At 43.1% G+C, this 24,998-nt stretch overlaps 2 long non-coding RNA genes across 2 annotated transcripts; one reads left to right on the top strand and one right to left on the bottom strand.

Annotated features, from left to right (window-relative positions):
- The first annotated feature begins 1,494 nt into the window (after window positions 1–1,494).
- On the top strand, window positions 1,495–3,724 carry LOC146431159 (uncharacterized). The gene is made up of 2 exons (XR_014855008.1): window positions 1,495–2,545; window positions 3,443–3,724. It is a non-coding gene; the product is annotated as an uncharacterized LOC146431159 (long non-coding RNA).
- A 14,595-nt stretch (window positions 3,725–18,319) lies between these two features.
- On the bottom strand, window positions 18,320–24,214 carry LOC146431158 (uncharacterized). The gene is made up of 3 exons (XR_014854888.1): window positions 21,049–24,214; window positions 19,895–20,032; window positions 18,320–19,293 (listed from the first exon to the last, which is right to left on the bottom strand). It is a non-coding gene; the product is annotated as an uncharacterized LOC146431158 (long non-coding RNA).
- Window positions 24,215–24,998: the final 784 nt, after the last annotated feature.

The raw sequence follows: 24,998 nt of genomic DNA, 5'->3' as shown, positions 1-24,998 counted from the left end.
CCCTTCCCATAGAGGGGTGTAGCTCCCTTTTCGTGCAGAGACTGTGGAGTCGCCAAAGCAATTCGTGTGCACATCATGGTGCACCTAAATCAGGGACCAGCATGTGACAGGTATCCGTCTGGCCTCAGCACACCAGTGACAGGACAAGGGGGAATGGCTTCACACTGGCAGAGGACAGGTTCAGATTAGATATTAAGAAGTAACTCTTTGCTGTGAGGCCCTGCAACATGTTGCCCAGAGAGGATGCCTTGTTCCTGGAGGTGTTCAAGGATAGGTTGGATGGGCCTTGGAGCATTCTGGTCTGGTGGAAGGTGTCCTCATGGCAAGGTGTTGGCATCTTTAAGGTCTCTTCCAATCCAAAACATCCTGGGATCCTGCGATTCTACGATAAAGGGCGACCAATGGTATTGTCCCCTCTTATCCCTCTTGGACAAAGCCTGAGGAAAGGAAATAGCAGCATGACAGAAGGCTACTGAAATCATCAGGATTTCTGTTCAATTCACTGGAACTGCATGACAGGGAGATTAGATTTTCACCTAATGTCTTTAAGGGGCCTCTAGTCCAGCAGTTTTTAGTTACTTCCATAATTTCAAGGAAGATTGGTAGTCACATGCAACAGGAAGTTATATTGTGAGAGAGGTAGAAAGATGCACGGGCAGCTGAGAAGGGAGTGTGGCACCAGCACACTGCCTGCTTGCTCCAGCAAGTTTTCTTTTTTTAAACATAAAGATGAAAGAAAGCCTGGTTTTAAGTGCAGAGAAACACCCTGTAGGTGTCCCATGCTTTCTCTTAAGTAATGTTTTTTTATCTGCTTGACACACTTAACTAGTAGAATCCTCCAGTCAGGTCTTTGTGCTTGGGGAGGCACTATTTACCATCAAGATTTCAGCATAGGTAAAGATATAATGTATTAGGTAAATTAAACAAATAATCAGAGAAGAAGAGATACTAAGTATTACTAGACAAATAGGAGGTAACATAAAGTAGCCTGGAAAAGAGAAGACAGAAGATATTTGCTGTTTCAGTGTAAATGTCATCTACAAAAATAGTCACATCACTTCCTAGACAACTTAAATATTGACAAAAAAGATTGTGCTGATTGCTTTCAAGCTCCCACCTCCCATGGTTGGCTTTCACCACTCACCCAGCTTTAGGAAAAATAAATTCTGAGCTTCCTGGTCTCACTGAGGTGGGTCAAGGTCTGTGCACACCAAATGTATCAAACACACCTTAAATTACTGAATTTTGAACAGTAACTTTTTTGACAGAAAACTTCAGCACTGTTGAGACCCTTACTGGCTGTTTTTAGTCTGTTTCTTTATCAGGAATTGACACCAGACACCAGATAAATAGACCCAGAATTGAAATGCATGAAGGAAGGTTAACAGCCCCAGCCCTGAATCTCCTCTTCTTCCCCCAGGTTTCAACCCAGACGGATGCTACTCAGTGAAACTTAATTGACCTCTAGATCTGTGTCCTGTCCCACATCTGAATGGCACGTTTCCATGGAGAAGGACCTGCCCAGCCTGGGATGCCTTATGTTTGTTTGCTGCTTAGTACTCTCTTAGGTGAAACAAGGAAATAACAACTTGTGTCTCCCTGATGTTATTGTGTATTGACTGCCTTACACCACACTTACAAAGCCTTCTCCTTACTAAACTGACTCCTTCCTTTCACTTATCCCACTACACTAACAACCCTTTCAGCACTTACTTAATGTAGCAAGATTATATACTTAAATTTGTCACTTATAAAAGTATAAAGAAGGAATAATCCGCACACCTCAGGGAGTCAATAAATGGCCATAAAGCCCTTCTGCTCCACCCAGTTAATCACCCAAGAAGAATTTCTATAATGTCAACATCTCTATTCTCTGCAGAATCATAGCCCTGCTCCAGCTTTATTTCACAAGGGTCTTACCTTGGATACCAATGGAATTGCCAATTCCCTTGTTTTACCAGTAACTGAGATGCAGAGAAGCAGATCACTGACATATTTTACCACATTTACTTGATCCAAGGAGATCCCAAGTCTAGGACTGTTGAATGCACAAGAAATATTTAATAATATCTTTATTTAAAACCAAATTCAATCCCAAACTGATCCTCCAGCAAGTTGTGTTTGTAATCCTATAACACATACCTCTCCCCCTCTGCCAGTAGTGTCCTGAGATAAGGAGATCCTAGGAAGACTGTAATTTAAGTAATGCATACAATGTGACCTGGATGACATCAGTCACGGAGCTCCTGGCATGGCCTCCAAGGGAGGCAGCGTTATGGATCAGATATAGAGGCTCAAATGTGGGTCTTTTCTCTCTGGCATCATCACTCTTGTATAAGCAGCTCAGGATGGCTCTGATCCTGTGCTGCATGAAAGAAATCGTGGTTAATATAGAATCACGTGTGCCATGGGGTGAACCCACGAGGCTCTGCACATCCAGAAACATTTTGAGCAGCTGTGGGGTGAAGGGCAGAAAACCAGCATACCCCAGTGCAAACACGCTTGCAGAAGTGGGTGCAGACCCCAGAGCCACATTCACCTCCAGGTGAGCCTTAGATTCTAAATCTCTAAGTCTTGAGGGGAAAGAGCTGAGCATTATACCAAGTGCTGAAAGCAGTCTTTGCTTTGAAGATTCTCCCTTCCCCTAATTGTGAACCCAACCAGTTCAAGGTCCACAGTGGGGAATCCATGCTCTGACAACAGGGAGATGAGGAGATGGAGAGATGGGGTTGGGGGCTGTCACAGAAAGCTGCCTTGGTGACTTGGTAGTGAGCCCAGGGAGGTCTGCATGCCCCGGCAGTATTTGGGTGGGGGGAGTGAATAACCACAGGATGGAGCAGGGGGTTGTGGAGGGGAAGAGTGGGAGCATGGTGACAGAGAGCCTCTTATCTGTTTCCTCGTGGCCCTGGCTGCTTCCTTCCATATCTGCATCAGGACCTTCCCATGCCCAGCAGCCTTCAACAGCCTTTCCAGACCCCACTCTGTGAGGGTTTGTTTGTTCCTCCTTTCTACCTGCTTTAAGAAAAACCTGCTGTAATTCAAGCCCCTTCTAATTTTCTTCCCCACATGCCTCTTGCCCCTTTTCCCATCAAACTCAGAAACAAACCTTTCTTTTCAGGGTGATAACTGGGACATAAAAAATGGATGCAGAGCTGTCCCTGTCACCTCAGCATTGTCATGGTTGCCCACTAAGGAGCATCCAACTGCTGTCATGACCTTGGTGACAGAGGTCATCTGCAGGCAGGCAGTGACTGTCCCTCCCATGGGCTCTCCAGACTGCAAGGGGTTAATGTAAAGTGAATTTTTCAGGAGCAGAAATGAGTATTAGCCTTAAAAGCTGCAAAGGCTGATAACCAAACCTTGCTGCTTCTGGGTCAGAAGCTGTGAGAGTGCAGGATTTGCTGCAAGCTGTTTCCATTTCTTATAAATGCCTGTTTTACAGAAAGGAAGTTTGGTTGGAGCACATGCAGGAGAATGAATGTCAGAAATGTTGAAACTCTGCCCAGCTGGCATGATGTAATCCCAACAAGTGCTCTGATCTGCAGGCTACAATAAATATATCCTGGGATGGGCCGTTTACTGTTTCCTGGAATTGGAAAGACCTATCTCAAGACTCAAAATCATTCCAGATCTTCCCAGTGATGGCACAGCAAATTTTTTAACTAAACCAAAAAGAGATTCTGTGCTTGTTTTGGTGGGAATAAAGGCCTGTCCAAAATCTTCAGTTGTGGTCTTGGACTTTCCTTGCTCCTTCCTTTCCTCTCAACCTTGCAGGAGGACACAGACATGTCAAGAACAATTTGCTGAGGGAAGTCCTGTGAGCTGCAGGCACCTGGCAGCTCTGACAGGTTTGCTAACAAGGGTGCAGGCCTGCAGCAGCCTGAGCTCCCTGAAAAAGCCCTCTGATTTGGTGCTCTCCTGGTGCCATGTGGATCTGCACCCAGGGCACAGTGGGGCAGCTGTGGGACAGTCACAGGGCTGTGCTGACCTGGGGTGCCCTGGGGTCTTGGCATCCTGGCCAGTAACCCTCCAAGTCAAATGGGGAGTCCCTACATTTTAGTCTGCTGGAGTCCTGCCAATGAACCTGGGGCTGAGATTAGTAGAAAAAAGGTGAGTTGTGTCTTCAAGTTCTTTTATTTACCCTTAGAGTGAGAGAGGGAATGGACCTCCTGCCCAACTAACCATCTGCAGAGCAGGAGTAAAGCCAAAGGGACAAGCAGCACGTGGTGGGCAAGGCTGGCTGTGCCTCCCGTCTGGCTCCTGGCTTGGAAAGTTTGCTCCATCCGGGACTGATCGGAAAAGGTGCCAAGTTTCCCAGCTGTCAGAAGGGCAGGCCAATGCCTGTGGCAGCGTGGTGCTGTGCCTCCAGCCCTTCTCAGGGGCTGGCTGGGGGCTCTTGAAGGCCATCCTCCACCTCCTGCCCAGCCCCTGTCTGCACCTCCTGCCCCTGCCAGCACCCAGCCCCTGCCAGCACCCTTCTGCTCCCCTCCAGCAGCTCAAATGGGCCCGGGCACCTGCGATTAGGAGGCAGGGAGACCCTGGGGACAGCCTGTGACCCTCCAGGAAAAGTCAGCTGGAAGTGGAGGCTGCAGTGCAGTGACCTGTGTTTCACCTCTGCTTCATCTTGGGAAGAACAACCGTAATGCCTGCTTTGTTTGAAATGCTCTGCCCTGTCCTTGTGCAAAGAGGGTGCCAAAAAGGAAGGTCTTACAGATGCTGAGAAGTGCCTGGGCTGGTCACATTAGCGCTGTGAGGAGCCAAGGGACAGGAAGCAAAGGCAGGATGCAGTGGGAAGGTGGCTTGTCCCAGCTGGGATAGACTGAGTGAACAGCAGGATGGGACCCTGGGCTGGGCTGGGCACCTGGTCCCAGTGCTGGGGGTGACCATGGTGGCATCATGGACCTTGTAGGACCATAGCAAAGAGAGAAAATCATGTGATAAAACATCTGAGCTGTATTCCCTCTATTTTAATTATTACTGATTGGCTTTTAACCTAGCCAACTGTGGCTAGCACAGTTTTTCCCATGAGAGGTTTTCTTGTGTTTTGTAAATAAAGATAAAGTTTGGATGTTTTGGAACAGTGTCCCAGAACTTGGGCAGTGCAGGCCTGGCCAGTCAGGCCTGGGGGAAGGCTTCTGACTGACCAATCTGGGTGACTTTTGAGAACTCTATAAATGTGATGAAATCAAAACAATAAAAGTCATTCCTTCTTGCCACTGAGAACCGATGCATTCATTACTCTGCTAGCTGCTCAACAGCGACAGCCAACTGCAAACATCTCTGTGCAGACAGACCACCGCAGGGGAGAACAGCAGCCATATCGGATAATACCACAATTTACACCCAGCTTTAGTGCTTTAGTGCTTCAAAAACACCTGCCTGAGGCAGGTGTGGTGCTCCTGTCCTGTCGTGGTCAGAGCGGTCACAGCTGTCACTGCTGGCTGTTGGATTTTTTTATGCTCTCACAGGGGGTGCTGGAAGCAGTGCTTGTGACCCCCCCAAAGAAAAAAGGCAAAACCAAGTGACACATCCAGCTGGACACTGGGGAACCCACTGTGGCTCAGCTGACCCTCTGCTGAGGGACAGTGGTGGATCTGCAATGAGGAAGGGACTTCTCACAACCTTCTACCCCTCTAGGGATGGGGGGACCCCTCGAGCAGCACCCAGAGAGGGGGGCCCTGGGGAAGGACAGCTGTCCCACATGATTCTTTATTCAAACTCATTATCTTCCCCTGTTTGGCAGGAATGATTATTCTGAAAGAAGCACAGATTTAATTTTTTTATTGTTATTTTTTTACATCCTCTGCTAACCCAGGGGAGACCCCCAGCCACTGACTCGCAGTTGCGGCCAAAATCTCAGAGCAGACTTCTTTGTTGTCTTCGCTTTTTTTTTTTTTTTTTTTTTTTTTTTTTTTTCCCCCGTTTTTGTTTATTTTGGTTTTGGGGTTCTTTTTTGTGTCCCCCTTTCCATGTGCGCACCCCCTTTTTTTATCCCCCTTTTTTTGTCCCCCTTTTTAATGTCACTCCTTTTTTCGCCTTTTATGTTGACCCCGTTTCTTTCGTCTTCTTTTGCCGTATTTTGCCCTCCTTTCTTGCTCCCCTTTTTCTTTGATCCTCCCCCCGCCTCCCTTTCCCCCCTTAATTTTCGGGTAGCAGTCGTTTGCGTGCTCCTATTTATTTCTTTATTTCTGCCTTTCTGCTTTGCCCCGATCCTCCCTTCCCCGCCCCCGCCGCGCTGATCCCCAGTTTCGGTTTCCCGCGGGAGCAGCGGCGGCAGGAGAGCCTTCCGGGAATCGGCGCTGCCGCTCGGGGCCGCGGGAGGGCGGCGGAGCTGCGGGGCCGAGCCGGGCCCGGCCGGGCCGGGGGAAGCCCGGGCAGCGCCGTGAGTCAGGGCCAGCGACGGCCGGGAATTCCAGCGGCCCTGCCGGGAACCCCCGGCCGCGCCGGGAAAGCCCCCGGACACCGGGGTGCAGCGGCGCTGAGCCCCCGAGGGTCTCCGGCAGCCGCTTGGTCCGCTGAGCCCCGGGCGAGCCGCGGGAGGAAACCTGGATTGCGCTCTGCGATGAGCAATGCTGCTCGCAGGGTCAATTGAAGTGTGAAAGGGAAGTAGTAAAGGTTAATTGAAGTTAGAGTGTTGTTTTGCATCAAGTGTATGCTGTTTTCCCTGGGCGTGCTGGAAAGGATGATTTATATGTAAAATAGATACGTAGTATACATGATACAATATACAATATACAATATATGAAATTTAAAATATACTATATACTGTATACTATATACTATATGCTATATAATATGTAGTCTATTGTATATGATATATAGTATATGCAATATATAATATAAAACATTTAATATATAATATGTAAAATATATGTTATTTATAATACATATTATATAAAATATAGGCCAGACCCTTCTGGAATATTAGCATATACTATATAGAATATATATTACACTTAAAGCAAATAATTATATAATACAGAATTCAGCACATATTTATACTATTAATATTAGCGTATACTATATAGAATATATATTGCACTTAAAATAAATACTTATAAAATACATAATTCAGCAGACATTCATACTGTCCATATGATTTTTTTCCCCTCTGGCCATCCTAGGAAAGGTGACTCTTTGGAACTTTCTCCAGAAAGTCGTAGTTAATATTAAAGTACAGCTGGGGCAGGAACCAGGTGGGTCGGAGGGAAGGTATCTGCAGGGATTTGGAGGTACAGCGACTCAGACTGAGGCCCCAGCAGCTTTAGAGTTCAAAAATTCCAATTTTTTTTTTCTGACCCTTAGCTCGTCCTGCTGGGTTGTTTCAGCAGCGTGGTTCATTTTCTTCCCGTGGTTTGTGTCATCGCGCCCTGCCACGGCTTTGCACACTCATTTCTCCTCCCCATTCCCGGGTGTTTTCCACGGCTCGGTATAGCTGGAGCCAAATCAACCCATTCCTTTTTCTCCACCTTTTGGCCTCTCCGAAATGCCTGCACTGAATCCAGGGAAGCCTATCCAGGAAACTTCCCCGTGAGCACTCGCCTGCCCGGATTTAATTCACATGCAGCTACACTTCGGGTTCTGCCGCTCTGCTGATGTCGCCTTGCCCTCCAGGCAAGGACATTTTGGTTGTCACATCCTTCCTGCTCCAGTGAACCCCCAGGCGAAGGGTTCATACGGATGAGCCTGGCGGTTGTATCCCGCAGGGACTGCCATCCTCTGGGTGGCACTGGGGAGACAGGAATTGCTCTGGGAATGTGCTGAGCGCGGACGGGACCTGGGCTCAGCTCAGGAATGGGAATCACTGCGAAATGGGCGACTCGAGTCAAAGAAGCTCTGGGCACCAAAAGGGAAGCTCTGTCTGGGATTTTTCCTGCCCAAAAGCTCTCCCGAGAGATGCATCGAGCATTTCTGGTCTCCTGTTGCCACCTGGCGTTAGCCATCCACCGCCTTCTCCTACTCCGGCGCAGAGGCTGCTCTGCTTTGGGGGTTGAGCTGCAGCAGAGTAAAGCGGTCAACATCCACACAAATAGCTTATAAATAATAATTTTGCTGATTAACCCTTGTTTCACCAGCAATTATGCCTGCTCTGCTCATCTTATGGAGCAATACTGTGAAAAACTGTATTTTTCCTTCAAAACAGTTGGATGACACTAGAAAAGACGGGGAAAATTAGCGCTGATGTGGCAAGAGAATGTTTTGTTTCTGAATATTTGTTCTGATGTTACAGGATTCTCACGGTTTTTTCTCCCGGCATCCCTAAGGATGCACCTGAAAAAGGAGCTGGGATGCTGACATGTTGTATCCGGATGTGTCTGACCCAGGAGTTTGGAATTCATTAAATCAAACCCTTGGCAACACTGTGTCCACAAGCGCCTTGCTCATCCTCTCAGCTTTTTTTTTCACCGTGTCAGAATTGGTAAGTTTTGCAAGAATCTTCTCCTATGATTAGAAAGACACAGGAGGAACCCACCTCTCTCTGACCAAAAATCTCTTCTCAATGCCATTTTCATTTCTTTCTTCTATATTAAAACTTTTTTTTTTTAAGAAATTACTTTATGCTAGATATGTATAGAAAAAATTGCAAATATCATTTATAGAGCTAGAGACAATGTGGGAGCTCAGCTCTGTTACAGAGGGGGGTACCTTAATGGACTCTGTGGTTTTCAATTCATACATCATTAGAAATAGCTTTCAGCAACACACTTGCTCATTCGCCTTAAGGATCTAATTCCCCTGACTGATAACTAGATTTCCTGAAGTGTGGGATTAACTTGGAAGAAATCTGGCGGGGAAGGTGGGGGGTCGGGGGGGATAAGGCAGAGACAAACATTTCTTTGCTTTATTAAAAGTAGTAAAAATACAGAATAAATATTTTCTCAAAAATACTTCTATCTATAAAATACAACATAATTTAATTGACACAATATCAATAGATTTATACTGATCTAAACAGCCCTATCCACTAACATTATAAAACCTCATTAATTCTCTAAGTGGCATAAGTTCAGATCCTTACAAACCTTTAGTTGTCAAATTTACACAGATCTTTGGTAGATCTGCAGGAAGAGTAAAATCTCAGAGTGCGTTTCTCAGTGCTTGTGGATCAGGAGGTTATGTGAGAGCATTAAAACTTTCCAGTAGAAATCTGACCTTAAACCAGCAAAATTAGAAGCTCCCCAACCCAGTCTGCTTTCAAAGAAAGGCAAGGGGAATATATTCCTAGTACCGTTTCATCTGTCACTCGATGCTGATGGCACAGTGAGACCCGCGGCGCCAGGCGATGCTCCGATGAAGGCTGTGCTGTGAGCCAGCTCCTTCTGCTCCCTCCCACCCATATTCACTCTCCCTGTGACTCAGAAATTAACTCTTCATGAGACACCCAAAGGTTTTATGCCTAGTCAGGTCCCTCTGTAATCCCCCGCATGATTTGCTTTATCAAGCATTTAAATTTTCATCTCAAAATGCAAATGCCATTTGCCACCAATACTTTGAGATGTCAAACATGAACCAGTGCAATACCACTGAAACTGAAGGTCTGCCCTGCCAGATTTTAACATAAAGGAGGAATACTTTAAAACAAGGAAATATTTTACAGCTCATATAAATTGTCAGGAATTTCAGAAACTTCTAACTCTCTGCTCTTGCTTTTTTAAATTCTTTTTGAATGAATGTCATCAGCTTCTTTATAAATATAGTTGTGCTTCTTCTTTCTGTATCACATTTCCCCTGAAAAATTAATCAAGAAAATGAAAATGCTAAATATTTAATTATTATTTAGAGCTGTTTAATCTCAAAATCATTTTATAAATGATACATTTTTTCTTTAATTTGCTTATCACACATGTGAATCCTTATTCTAGAGGTGGAACAAGCTGAATATTAAACAAGGGAAGGATATAAATAAGAAGTAATGCCAGGATTTATTCTTCCATGTACTAAAACCAAGCCAGTACAGAAGTTACTCTTTTGTAGATATAAAGACTAGTTTGTGAATTATAGATCTTATTTTATTACATATCTGCTGCATGATCTCTGTTAGTGAATAAATTCCTACCTCTTTTGCAAGACTTGGCATGAGCCATTGCTTCAGTCTTCCAAATTTTTGGAAAAATGCACTAAATCTTTTCATTGCTGGAAAATTTTTCAGCTGTTCTGTCCCTTCAAAGATTGTGCTGATACAATTCACATCCTAAGACAGAAGAAATAAAAAAATTGAGACACAAGAATTTGCAAACACAAGCTACAATGAGCTCATCGTGGGTTATGCACAACTGCCTGGGTGGCAAATTCATTTTTACTGACTTTTGGGCTGGAGTTTGCAAATAACTTAATCAACTACTTCTGTGCAGTAAATATTCATTTACTCTGCAGACAGGAACCTGGCAAAGGACAGGATCTGCTGGTATGTGTTTTGTAATGTCCAGATGAAATATGTCATTGTCTAAAGACCCAGCCCTGCTTCTTCTGCAGCCATGTGAAGATCTGTTTGATTTCTCCCATGTGCTCCTGTCTCTCTAACACAAGAGAAATAAAATAAATGAACTTGAAGCTACTCCAAACATTAACCCATGTGACATCTGTCACCTGCATGCCAGGAGAGATGGGGACAATGGTCACCCTCTCATTTCCCGGCCCTTGTCCCATCCCAAGAACGGGCACCCCAGTCCTCTGCCACAAGGCAGTCGCTGGCTTTGGTCTCTGAGACTTTCTGTTCTGGAAAAGGCTACTAGAAGGGGGGGAAGGGATATGGGATGGAAGCCAAGCAAAGAATGATGATGGTCACACTCTCCAGCATGAGGCTGTTTTGGAAGAGGTCAGTTAAACTTGTGAAGAGGGAAGGAAGGAGAGGACATGACTCTCAGCAGCAGGAGCAGATTTAAGCGTAATGGGAGAAGAAAGTGATGAAAAATGAAGAAAAGCCTAATCACTGAAGATTGGAGGAAATGCAGGCAGCTGCTGAAGGTCAGCATTGCACCCATGATATTCTCAACCAACACGTATCTCCTGTTTGTCATTCCTGGATGCTGCTTGATGAATACGATAATTTTTCCCACAGCCTTTCTTGGGAAGCTGCATGCTTCTGCCACTGACAAACAGCAAACACAGAGACACCATGGAAGCCTCTGCCACCTCTGGACCCAGAGAACAGGTGAGACGGAAGCAGCTCCTCTCCCCAAAGGACAGCTGGGCACTGTCCTGGTGGGTTGTGGTGGCACCTCCAGGGGCATCACCAGGGAAAGGGGCAAGCGAGCTGCCACCATTGGGCACTGCTGATTCTGGGTTAGAACCTCAGATCTAAAGCCAGCCCAAGCCCCAGGCTGGGAAGAGATCTCCTCCAGACAGGATCCAGAGAGAAGGGCCAGAGCTGGGAACTTCAATTTGCAAGGAATGGGCTGGGTTGGGATGGAATGGGATGGACCCCCTACCCTCCCGTAGCTAGCTTAGGGCAAAAATGGGAATTATTCTGCTCCTTCAATAAGTTAAAGGCTCAGATTGCATTCCCACAAATAGCCATCTGGCCACACTATCAGCAGAAGTGTTCTGTGCAGGGCTCTTCTCTGTGGACACCACTATTGTGGTAGATGCAAAGCAGAGAAAAAAGCCTCATTAACAGTGTCTGCTTGGTGAGGGAGTAGTTTACAGTGCTCTCAGAAAGAAAATCTGTGAGGGGACGGTAGAAATATATTGGAGATGCAAAAGAAGGTGGGAAATGCATAAAGGGGAGTTTGATCTTTAAGACAGACCCTATTCATGGGCACTCAGTCACTGGCATCCTGTTCAGGGGGCATTAACACCATCCTTCAGAGAAGATGGGGTAATACAATTATTTAATCCCGTTACTGGTGGTAAGGATATAAAAAGTTGTTTCTAGAAATAGACTAAATAAAGTAGAATAAACAGATTTTTTAGACACACAAGCAGGAAGTGTGAATGACTGTGTTCTTTCTTTTATAGCTGTATGTAGTTCAAAAAACTAATTCAGAAAATAATTCCCTGTGTGCATGTTCTACAAGAGATTTAAAAAACATAGAACAAGTATAGTTGCTATCCTTTTATATTACAGCATCTTTTTTTTGAGTCATCATTTGATAGGTTTTGATAATGTTTTAGATCTAATGGCACTTTATATCTTATAATAGCTACATTTAAAGTAATTGTTTGCTCTTGAATACAAAGCGAGTATTTTAGGAGACAACAATTTAAAACTATCTCAATTTCCAGTGAAGAAATTAAGCAAAAAAGTTAATTTTATTTAAAGGAACTTTTACTTACATCTATATTGTCGGGAGTTTCAATCCTCAGATTCTGAAAAACAACACATTAATTTAGCCTTTCAAGTATCTTCTTCATTAACACTGATAAATATATAATCTCACATAGATGGTTTAACTTTCAAAAAAAGTTAAATATTCAAGAAGAAGAGGATTCAGTATATCAAATTTTAGATTAGAAAAATGGAAATTGAATTTACCTGAATGTCGTTTGTTGTCACTTCACACATTTGCTGCAGTAGTGTCAGTAATTCAGCCATGCTCCTCATCTGGGGAGCAGCAGAGATGCCTGCAGCCAGCAAGAGAAGGTAGAGATGGATCTTCATCCTCCTGATGTGTTCAGAGAACCTGGAAGTGGTTCTGGACCAGTACTCTACCATTTTATGGTCTCTACAAGGAAATAACTGTTTAGGTTGAATTTTAAAGCTAAAAAAAAAAAAAAAAAAGGTCTTTTGTTGAGACATTCTGGAAGAGAAAGGTTCCAGTAAATTTGGTATTTAGCCTTGGGACACCTCCTTACCCAGTCAGCTTTTCCATGGAAACTAGGTAGGAAATATATAAGGAGTGGCTCTTCAACTTGAAAATTAGTAAAGTATACAATGACCCAAAGTATGACCAAGCAGTTGCCATCTCCACAACACTTCTCTAGAAATCAGGGCTTCTTTGGTCACAGAGTGTGATCATCTGATAGATGATAGGAAAAAGAATTATCAGAAAAACCCCAACAAAACCCAATGGAAAACATGTGGCCCATTACCTAGAAAGGAAGAGTTACAGCACTTGTGCAATACTTGTGGAAAAATTTTGACAAAATGCAGGTTTTCTGTAAGAGTTAATTTACAGCAGGAGAAGCCACTGCCCTGGAGCATCAGGGTGACCCTGGGATGGGCACAGAAAACTGGCCTTTTTGGGTGGAAAGGTGGTATCCAGGGTGTCTTGAGCAAGTCAGTCTGGACCCCATGGGCACAGTTGGTGCCCTGGAGTTGATTTTGTGTCAATGGTAAGTAAGGACAGTGGTGCCCTTACTGCCCCATTCTCTGGCCAGGAGCTGGCAAGGGGGAAGCCCACCAGGTTTGTGTGTCCAGTCTGAGATCTTCATTCATTGAAGGCGTTATGGTGTGTTACCTGGCCAAATCAGCCAGTGGCTTGTGTTTTCCTCTTTCCTGGAAGCTGGAAAACCTCCTTTTTTGTTTCCTTTAAAGAAGTACAATGTTATTTTACAGAACTGAAGGCAGCAGCTGCAGTGCAGTCCTGGGTTTGGCAGGCAGGAGCAGAACTGCTGGCTCTGCTCGTGGGGTCTGATGCTGCAGCATTTCAAAGTAAGCATCTCAATATCTCAATACTTTGAACTGGGGAAGTCAAAAGTCAGTAGTGGTTATGTGGCTTAGCTCAAGCTAGCCTGCAAGCTGGCTGCTGCCTGCTTCACTGTATCTGTTTGTCACCTCTAACAAGGTGAGGGTTTTTTCCACACTTCACACTTATCTGTAGAACTTTCTCATCACACAGCTCAGGATTGTATCCTCAGAGGAATGTGGCAAGTAATAAGGAAGAAGCTTTTTACAATGAAGAACTAAAACACCAGCACAGATTATCTGGAAATGTTGTAGGTGCCTCATCCCTGGAATTGCAAGACCAAGGTTTTGTGGGGGTCTGACCAACTTGAGATAGTGGAAAGTATCCCTGCCCATGGCATGAGGGCTGGAATTAGATGGTCTGTAAGGTTCCTTCCTTACTAAGGTTCCTTCCTTCCTTCCAAACCATTCTATGATTCTTGGGACTTTGCATCAGTGCATCTCTGGGAGTTCTGCAAAGAACCTGCCTGGCACTACCAGCTGCCTTTGGGCTGAATTTGTATTCAAACTGAAGAGATTAAGCACTGCTCTTGGCTCACTGTGTTTTTGGTGTTTCACAGCTTGCTTCCTTTGGTCTCCCTCAAACTCACTCTGATTTTTCAGGCAAAGCCTCTTCTCCCCTCTGGCTGGTACCTGGGCTGCACCTGCCAGCCAGGCTGAGGTTCAACCCCATCATTAGAGACCTCCATGGGCAACTCAGTTTTGACTCAAAGTTTGCTGGAAAACCCCACTTTTTTCACCTTTTGCTTGGCTGACAGTTGGCCTATCCACTGTGGCATGGTGGTTCCTGTCCCCACTGCAAGGGATTGCCCATGGGGCTGCTGGACAGTGCTGTGTCCCCTCCTCACACTGCCCCACACCAGGGCTGTTCAGCACAGAGAGCACATCTGTCTCCAATTCCATTCCTGGCCGGCAAAACTGCCAACAGATTTCTTCTCAGGCTTTTTCCTTTCCTGCCTCTCTTCCCTATGGTATTTGAGGCCACTTCTGCAGAATCCCAGCCGTGTCCCAGAACTTTTTATGACCTATATGACTATTCTTTTCCCCTTGATAAACTTGTCTGCAGGAGATTAATTCCCAGTTCTAAAGAATTTGTGGGTATTTTTGTTAAATATAGCAGTAGAATGAGCTGGTCTTTCAGCTTTTCCCAGCTCCAAAAGAACAAGATTGGTCCTTTATTGCTTGCTGCTTTACCACTCTCTCTTCTTATGACATATTCCAAAATCACTGCAGTTCTCAATGCAGGGATTTTTTCATTTTTCCTTTTTCTCTTTTCCTTCACTTTCTTCCCTATTCTGCTTGAGGTAACAGAACTGCTGAAGTGCCCATTTTCCTCTCTAAGTTCCCCTACACAAATCCTAGTCCCATCTGCCCCACAGGTTCTTTATTGTACGGATGGTTTGGGGTTTTGTTCTTAACATGAATGTAGGGTTAAGAAGCTGAAGGAAGATGTAAGAAAAAAATAGGGCAATGTAAGCAACAAGTCCTGACCCAAATACTGTACATCCCTGGTACCTATAGTTCTGGAATTTGTCTGATCTGGGAGTATAAGCAGAGTGAAGGCACTACAAACATGAATAGGATTGGTAGGAATAGGAATAGGAATAGGAATAGGAATAGGAATAGGAATAGGAATAAGCAAAGAAAATAGTTCAGAAGAAACTCAGGAGTAACAGACAGCTGTGAAAATTCGCTTTGCTGGATTTTTCCAAAGTGCCTCTATTTGAATTTGGAATGATCAGAAGAATGGAAGAGAATAAATAACCTAATCAATTAGTGAATTCATTGAGTGTGAAAAGCAGGTCACAAGCATAGAGTCACATTCACCATAATTAAGGAATGATTCTTTAGCTTCTTGCTGCTTTCCGGCAGTTTGTGCCCCTTGCAAGGGTGGCTGCTACAGCAAGGTACATGTGCATGTGCAAATCCAGGCTGGATGCTCTTGCAGTGAGCAGGATTCCTGCTTCCTGCAATGGACAGCAAAGATAAATACCTGGACTTTGTTCTTGCATCCCAAAGTAGTGCTGCTCCATAGTGCTGCTCCTGGAGCATCTCTGTCCCAAAACTGCTTTGGTGATTCTTCAAAGGCCAATTCCAAGTCAGGGGGATTGTGAAATTTGGTGAAGACTGGTTTTGACCTAAATTACATGAAATAAAACATTTTTCCTGGGAAACAGGCTGTTAGGGGGAATTTTGTTTATAGCTCTGTGAGAGTCCGTGGGAGTGACTGCTTTCTGGAAACAATACGTGCAATATCTGACCAGTTTTTTCACAGCTCCCTTTTAGCACTGGACACTGCCATTGGTGGGACTCTGTCAGATCCCACTCTAAGACCAGCTTGACTGAGCTGTTGCACAAAATGGGGTGCTTCCTACAGAGAAAGACAAAGGCAGAAGAGAAAAGACAAATGAGAGAACTGTTGCTCAAGACTCAGCCAAAACGCACTGAAATGTGGATGTCATCTGCTGCTCACTCTCTGCCCAGGGCTGGAGCAAAGGCACAACTGTTGGCTGACCCAGGCTGTATTAGAAAGCTTTTAAGCATTGGAAACACCAGTGGAATGGTAGCCAGAACAGTGAAATTAAAAAAAAACCAAACCACTAATCCATTGTTATGGATCTCCCTGAAGTGCCAAGGCAGAGGAACAGTGGTGGGATGCTTACTGCTTCAGATCTCAGCAAATCCTTCCAGCAGCTTTAGCACCCCTTCTGTTTTCTAAAATCCTTTGGCTTCCCTAGAGAGAAAATGAAACTTGTAAGAGTTCAGAAACCTGTGATTATGATTTTTTTTAGCCAAAACCTCTCAGCATATTTGTCCCTAAATGTTTTATTTCTTTGTTTTCTGATTTTTACAGTGGCAGTGACACGCTGGGTTTCAGATCCCACAGCATCACACCCTGCAGCAGGAGCCTGCTTTGGCACAGAGTGCCCTCTGCACTCAGAAAGACCTTCTCGAGAGCAGGCTCTGCCTCAGTTTGGGCGGGTTTTTTGCCTATGCATCCTGAAAATGAAAGTCTAAAAGGCTTTTCCTCTTCAATCACAGGGTGAACAGCACTGTGTATATTGCATGTGAATTTTAAAGCTTGTACAGCTAGTCTTGTAACCTCCCCTGTTCTTGTGTGTGCAGCCTGTTCCTGCCAGGGCTCCTAAAAACCTTTCATGTGCCTGGATGACTCTGGTTTGAAAGAGCACCTTTCTTTTCTCTTTTGAAATGACTTTTCAATAGGTTGACAGCATGATAAATGGATAATGCACCTCCTTGGCAGCACAATAAAAATCCATTTCTGCCACTCAGGCTATTTTGGACTGCTCCCAAGGATTCTAAATTGTTTTATAATCCTGGCACTGCTATTCCTAAAGAGCATAGAGCATAGAGCATAGAAAAAGAATTACCTGTGCTCCAAACTCTGTTAACCTGTGCTAATGCAGGAAATAAAACACTTCCAGAAGAACAAAATGGAAAGAAGAGAGATTTCGCTGTGTGGATGGAGCCACCTCAAGGTAATGAAACAGAATAGTGAAAGAATACACTTTGAAGTATGAGCTGAGCTTATGCAAAGTTGCATAATTGTAATCAGAGATGTCTTCAGCTTAATCAGTTAATTAACCTGCAGTGTGGTCATTCAAACAGTCAGTAGCATTTGTCTGTGCTTGTCTTGTAAGGTTTAGCTTGGTGAGGGTGAGCAGTATTGTCCCCACTGTAGGTACAGAACATTACAGCTCACACTTCTAGCATGTTTTTAAAAGAAAGATGAGTTCTTAGCATAACCTGTGGTAATATTGCAATCTCTCAGCAAAGGTTGATTGAAAGGGGTTTTCTTTGATTAAGGTTATAGAGTTTCTGCAAACTTTGTGGAAAAATGCTGCCTTTGCTCCTACTTTTCAGTTTTACGCAAAAAGCTGGAGTGAAACATAAAATACTGGAAAAAAGTGATGCTTCCCAGCCTTGCCTCAATTTTAGCAGCTGTGCATCATTTACAGTTCCTTGAGAAAGCTGATGATGAAGTACTTAAATATCTTGTCTGTGTGGGACAGATTTCCCGGCTTCTTGCATTTCTCTGGATGAATTTTTGATTCCTTGGGAGCTGTGTCAGAAGGGCCCTGTTTAGAAAGGTGCCTTCTCATGTTTGCTAATTCAAAGTTCATAGTTTTGCTCTTGTCTGTTCTTGCTAAGCCTCCAGCAGTGACTAACAGCATGGGCATGGCCTTGTGAGACAGCAGTGTCCAGGTTTCCTCTTTACTGCTCTCTTTGTTTGCTCTGGATAAGATTTATAAGTTTCAAGACTGACTGGATTAGTTACTGTCACACTGCTAATACTAATGTCTGGATTCATCCTGCCTTTTCTTAGTCACCAAGATGGGAATCTCTTTGCTGTGCACCCTTTCATTTCTTGTAAAATCTTGTCTATCTGCTTCAACCATCACAAACAGGATGGCTCCTTGGACATAACTATGCTCAATTACTTAATCCTATTGTTTATTTCATTAGAGAGGGTCTTTTGGACTTCCCAGAAATACATCTATGCCAAGTATTTTTCACTTAAAAGTTACATAATGTTTAGCTGGGCAGATCCTCAAACTGCTTCATGCCCCAAAAGCCAACTCAGTGAATCCACCGCACTTCATTTGGAATTCAGTGTATGCTTCCATACAATATCAAAAGTGTTGTTTCCTCTGACACCTCAGATTCTAGAAAAATGTAATATTTTTATTTAAGAAAAATAACTTGTAAATACATTTTTCACTTCATGAAAAATACAGCTTTAGGCAATCCTGAGAAGAAAAACCAACAAACAAAATCCAGCCTAAATTAGACATCCTTTGCTACGACCATTGTTTCTGTTTGATAATTATTACTATATTTCTATGGCAATAACCCAGAGACCTGCTCAGGGTTTCGTTTTGGCCTGTCACTGAGCCAACAACATTAATCCCTGACTCTTTATTACAAAATTTGAAGACACCATGGGTAGAAAATAAATTTAGAATAACATTAAAATAAATATGATCTGCTCTCACACTAAATATATTAATTAAATAAATAATGTGTATCATGCAAGTATACTGCACTTCAATTGTATCGTAGAATTACAGGGCAACATATTGTTCTAGAACTTAATTATGCACATATTTAAAAGATAGCCGTCTCTCCTTTTGATTCCTGCTTTCAGATGATAAATATTTGACAATTTTGTAAGTGCCTGCAGGAGAGCACATCAATGGATCTGACTCTTAACCTGTATATTTTTTGATTTCACTCATATAGCCTTGACTTACACTCTAGTTATTATAGTGCACAGCTCCCACAGTATAATTCATAATTTGAAGTTCTTTTATTCATGATCACTTCGGACATTAGGACTCTGTACAAACATAAAAGCTGTCTATAAATTAAATAAATATGTTAATAATTCCAATAAGATATAAATATCCAATAATACATGTATGAAACATTCACACTGTGCTGTCTCTTTGTGATGCCCTGTGTTCCATCAGAACAAGCTCTAGTGTTGGGTAAGAGGTGTCTCCAAGTACTTGGGGTGCCAACAGCTGTCATCAGGACTCCCAGCAGCTCTCATGCACCTTCTGGAAGTATTTCTTGAAGCGTCCTGGGGCTGTTTGTAGGGACAGGTTTGCTGTCTGACAGGATCTGGGCTTCTTGGGTTGCTACATTAATGATAATAACAATAGGTAATAGTCAAAATAAGGGAGAAAATAAGAAGAACATATTGCTGAGAAGCTGTCGGTGGTTGCTCAAGGGGATGTTTAATCAGAAGGAAAAATAGATCTGCATGAATGAACAGAGAAGATATTTGAGTATTGGGAATACTTCTTCCTGGCTGGCTTGCTTACTGAGATGTGACTTAGAGCCTTTTCTTATTGGTGTCCTGGCTAATGACAACTCCCAGGATTTGTCTACAGGTAATGTATCTTTTAGAAAACTCTAACTTCCATCCAGACTATACGAATTCCAGGTATTTGCTGTAAAACCATTTCTGAGTGGCAGCTGTAATTCTCAACAGTGCAAAACCAAGGGTATGCACAGATGGCATCAAAATTTTGCTGTCAACTTTAGTTGACCAGGATGTTGAGATGATTAATATAATGTTTTGAAAACAAATGGGTGGCACATTCATGTAATTTCACACTTTTACCTTGAGTGTGCCTAATCAAGCCAGGGGAGTTGGAAATGGACAATCTTTAGGGTCCCTTCCAGCCCAAACCATTCCATGAATCTATAACTATAAATAACTGATGAGAAACTTACTGTATGAGTTTTCTTTAAAGTTGACGTTATGCAATCCACTTTTTTCTCCATCAGAGAAATGGTGTTTATTGGATTATTCTTAAATGAAACTTTCAGTCCTTCTATGGTTTTGTTAAGTTGACAGGGAACCTGACTGCACTAAAAAAAATTAAATAACAGCAAAATTATATTCTGTCAAATGAGTTAACTTTTGTCTTTCAGTAAAATCAATAATTATTTGCATGCATAGCAGAAACAGAAATTACCTATTGTCTACTCTAGTTCTGTGCAAATAGAAAAAGAGGTACTTTCCTATGTTTTCTGGGGTTTGATAAAAAATCTACAGCAGGAGACAAAAGAAACATATTTAAAAATGTTATAAAGGAAAAATAGAGGAAAGAGTTGTAAAAGCAGACTAAAATCCCCTGGGGTTGCAGTTTTATCAAAACCAGACTGAAAAGCCTGAGGATGTTAGATCTGCCAAATCCCTTTCCCAACTATACCTCCACACAGGACAGAAGCACTGTACCCCTCTGTCTATATCTTAATCTTTAAAGCTGCAAGCTCTAACATTTTTTCCTCTAAAAAAACAGGCTAGCTGTTCATAATTATTTTTCATGAACCTTTTTTCAGTTCACAGAACTTGAGAAATCTGCAGACCACAAACTGAAACCACTGATCAACAGGGTTGTGGGCAATAACTTCTTGTGCCAACAAATTGCTTCCTTCAGACACAAACTTCATGATGTTTTATAACCCTCAGCTCATTTGTTTGCCAAGAGGTAAGAACATTTTAGTGCTTCAAGTACTAACCCTGTTCACCACCTTTGGTTCTAAATGACAGCAGGTGATGTTCAGGGTCTGCACTTCACACAGTTATGTTGCGAACAGCTTCAGTTGTAATCTCTCTGCAAGAACTCCTGAGATTGCCTTCAGGAGGAGTATAACCAAGTCCCAGAGACCATGGTCAAAGAATTGATTGTTTCCATAGCTTTCCATACAGGGAGGTTCACTGAATTTGATAGAAGTGCCCATGAATTGTTTGCAATGTATCCCCATTTAGTGAGTTCAGCCTATTTTACTAGTCTAACTCTCTTTCCCTCAAATCTGCTACAAAGCATCATCATGTTTCAAATAATTAACAACAGCAGAATAAAAAAGTTTGAAAGTCTTACCTGAAATTTCCCCTTGGGTACTGGAATAAAGATCTAAAATTTTTAAAAAGAGTATACTGTTAAAAGGTATTTCTTCTCTAAGTGACTGCCACATTGTTAAACATCTCTAACTACATATCATCTTCATCAGGTTTTCTATTTCTGAACTTCCTTTGGGGAAACAATTACAGCACCAGCTTCTGAGGAAAGCTTGACACGCAGTGCCTTGAGCATCTCAACTTTAACAAACAAAACACAGGACATGCAAACTACAGCTGAAACTAGCCCAGACTTCATTTTATATTTCCATCAAAAGAACTGTATCGAGGAAAAAGAGATAACGACCCACCTCTTTCTTTGTTAGAGCCACTAGATCCTTGAGGTTTGCTTGAAATTCTTCTATTGCACCTCCCATTGAGCCAGGTAAGCAGCAATTCACCAAGAAGATATGGAGCAACAGCATTTTGGCTTCAAGGAAAGCTGTGTTTGATGTATGTACCATATGCTGCCTATATATACCCACGTACACCTTGAATATTAGATGAAAGGGAAAGTTTTCTCATATAGGAAAGGGCACAAGACCATAGTGTGAGTTATCATAGGCACTGTGGGATGCCTCACTGGGGAGAGGTTGGGGGTTTCCTTCCCTCTGACATCAAGTAAGGGGAAAATACCTTTGTGGATAAGAGATGTAATTTTCTTGCATGATATCAAAAACTCATCACAGGAAATAGGATCATTCCTTCTATAACACAGATCTTTATGTGGTTCTACTCTTACTTTTGCATCACATAATCAGAGAGATGGAGATCTGAAAAGCTATGTAGTTTTTACATCCCACTCAGTAACATGCCATCCTTTGTTCAGTGGGATTTTCTAACACGAACTGCAGCTCTAAGCTGAATAAAAAATACCTGCAACTTCTTAGACATACACAGACCCTAAAACCACTTAACCAGTTTGGATTCTTTACCCTTCCCCTCTCGCCTTCACTGTTTGGGGAAATTCAGCATAGAACACATGGCTGGAAAAGGCATGGGTTTCATTGACAGCCCAGCAGTGACAGCATGGCAGGCATTAATGGCTGGAATTAGCTGTCCTGGCACCATCTGCAAACCTTGTCCCTCAACGTAAGTGGAAAAACTCTATCTATTGAAAAAAACCAAGGTGTTTATAAATGGCTGAAACCTACTTTCAGATGACTGGCAAGGGCTTGTGAGAGGGTAACACTCACTCATTAAAAGGTTACAATTTTCCAGCAAAATTGGACAAATCATTCCATGGCGTAAGAAGAGTCATCTGGTTTTCCATAGCTACCTGCTTGAGAGTCACAGAAACAGAGAAGATCTTGTGCATATCAAATTATCCGTTTCTCAACACAAATTTCATGAGCAGATCTGTTTAAGTTTTGTTGAAAACAGTGCTTAACTAAGTTTTAAAATACTTTAAAAAAATTCTTGTCCTAAAATTCCTCCAGAAAAGCATAACTACCAGTTTAAGAAGCCCTCTTGAAAAGATGTTTTGATCCTAACTGGAAAAGCTCCTGATAAAGCTTTTAAGCTTATGGAACATCCTGTTATCAGGGCACAGCCAAAGAAACGCAAGAGATCCCCAGATGAAAATGTCTGGCTCCTTAGAGAGCATGAAAGAAACAACACCAGATATACTTCCATTCCTCTGCAGAAATCAGCATTTGGCTGCTCTTATAGTAGTTTTGACTGGAAATATAAAAGTGTGTAACCGCTATTTGTTCTTCTACCTAATGTTCCAACCAGATTGACAGATTTCTAGAAGGGATGACGTGATAATAAATGCTGCAGGAAACAGTGACTGAGGTTGTCCCTTCTGCTCCTCAGCCTTTCATGTTCACACTCATATTCACATATTTATAGACTCTGAAAAGCTGATAACTGCACTGGTCAAAGGAGAGCGATGACAAGCAAAGAAATAATTCCCACTAAACCATCCCACAGTAGCGTAAAGACACACACTATTTAGAGAACAGATTTCATATTGGTGGGAAAATGGTGCATGTGAAACAGAAAACTCTTACCAGAAACATCGCCAATAACTGTATCCTAATCATCAACTTTCGGAGAATAATCCAGAGGCCAGACTGGCTATGGAATCAGGGTATAATCTGTGCACCATCTAAAAGCAATGTGGAAAAGTGTTGCCATAGAGAAAGCACTGTACTGCTGAACAACTGAGTCATACCAAGGCAGCTGCAGGGCAGGAGGCAACACAAAAATGGATTATAATCTGGTGTCATGTCTCCAGAGGAGTTCCATTGGCTTCTAAAAGATGGGTGTGAGCTTTGGCAATACTTTTACAAGCTGTTCTGCCAGTATGGACACTAATTTCTTCTTGTCTCAAAATCTGAAGTGGCCACAGGTCATGTTTTGTGAACCTTTTTTGCCCTCATAAAAAGTAGGATTATCATCAGAGTACAAAACTGTAGTGAAAGCCTGAATTGTTGGCCACAAAACCACCTGCTGGCTGCCAGCGTCTGATAAGGTCCAGGCTTACTTCACCTATCATCTCTGTTACTCATTTTAATTAGAGATGATGCTGAGATTGAGCACAAAGGGCTGTTTTCCAAAGTTTGCCTCTGTTACCTAACCATGAACTTGATCTGACACAAAAACCAGTTGTGTTGTTTCCCTTCATGGAGGAAATACAGTAAGCACTAAAATATGCTGGCAAGTTATTAATCAATTTTGGAGTTGGCTGAAAGTGTAGATAAATTAGATTCCCAATGCTGTTGGCTTGTACAGTGAACATGAGATGGCTCCCACCTGGCTGGGGGCTGCCGGGTCGAGGTAAGGGTGTTCATGGCACGTGTAGCCTGACCCTACATTTGGTCCTGCAGGGACTCCTGGTCATCAGGAGTAGGATAACAGAGCTCCAGACAAACAGGAGGAAGGGGCAGTCCTCTGGCTTGGACTTTTTTCTAACTGGAAGATGAATAGGGTTTATGAACAAAGAGGAAGTTGATGTGGAAGAAGACTGATATGAGGGGGCAGGAGCTCTATTGGCCTTAGAGAGAAATGAACTTGAGTAGCCAAAGCAGCCAACTTGATCCCCTTTCCCATTACCAACCACCTGGAACTTTCCTGAACTCCCTAAAACTGCCTATCTTGGTTTCAGCTAAGGTGAGGTTAATTTCTTCTCAGTATTTGGTACAGCACTGTGTTTTGGATTCAGAATGAAAACAATGTTGATAGTATACTGATGATTTGGCTTTTTCGAAGTTGTTGTATCCAAGGATTTTTTTTTTGATGTCTCATGGTCTGCCAGTGAGGAGGTACAGAGAAGAAACAGTGAAGGAGCACAGCTGAGACAGGTGACCCAAACTGGACAAAGGGATTTTCCACACCATGGAATGTTATGCTCAGTAAATAAACCTGGGGGAGTTACCTGGGAAAGGTCTGGCATCAGTCAGCAGGTGGTAAGCAATTGTATTGTGCATCAGTTATGTGGGGTTTTTTCCCTATTTATTTTCATTATTATTATTTACCATTATTATTGTATTTTACTTTGTTTTCAATTATTAAACTGCTGTTATCTCAACCTACAAGTTTTAGAGTTGATTCTCCTCCCCATTCCACCGAGGATGGGGGAGAGGAGAGGTGGATTGAGCAAGTGACGGCAAGGTGCCTCATCACTGTAATATAAGAAAGACATTAAAACTATTAGAGAGAGTCCAAAGGAGGGCAACGAGGATGGGAAAGGGTCTGGAGAAGCCATATGAGGAGCGGCTGAGGGTATTTGGTCTGTTCAGCCTGGAGGAGCCTAAGGGAAGACCTCAGAGCAGGGTACAGCTTCCTCATGAGAGAAGAGGAGGAGCAGGCACTGATCTCTTCTCTCTGGAGAGCAGTGACAGGAGCCGACAGAGTGGCCTGAAGCTGTGCCAGGGGAGGTTTAGGTTGGGTATCAGGACAAGGCTCTTCTCCCAGAAGGTGTCTGGG

The sequence above is a fragment of the Lichenostomus cassidix genome, chromosome 13, assembly GCF_008360975.1.
Source record: "Lichenostomus cassidix isolate B80296 chromosome 13, HeHo_3.0, whole genome shotgun sequence".
NCBI lineage: Eukaryota > Metazoa > Chordata > Aves > Passeriformes > Meliphagidae > Lichenostomus > Lichenostomus cassidix.
Note: the sequence above shows the minus strand (reverse complement) of the source record. Positions and strands in the feature narration are given on the sequence as shown.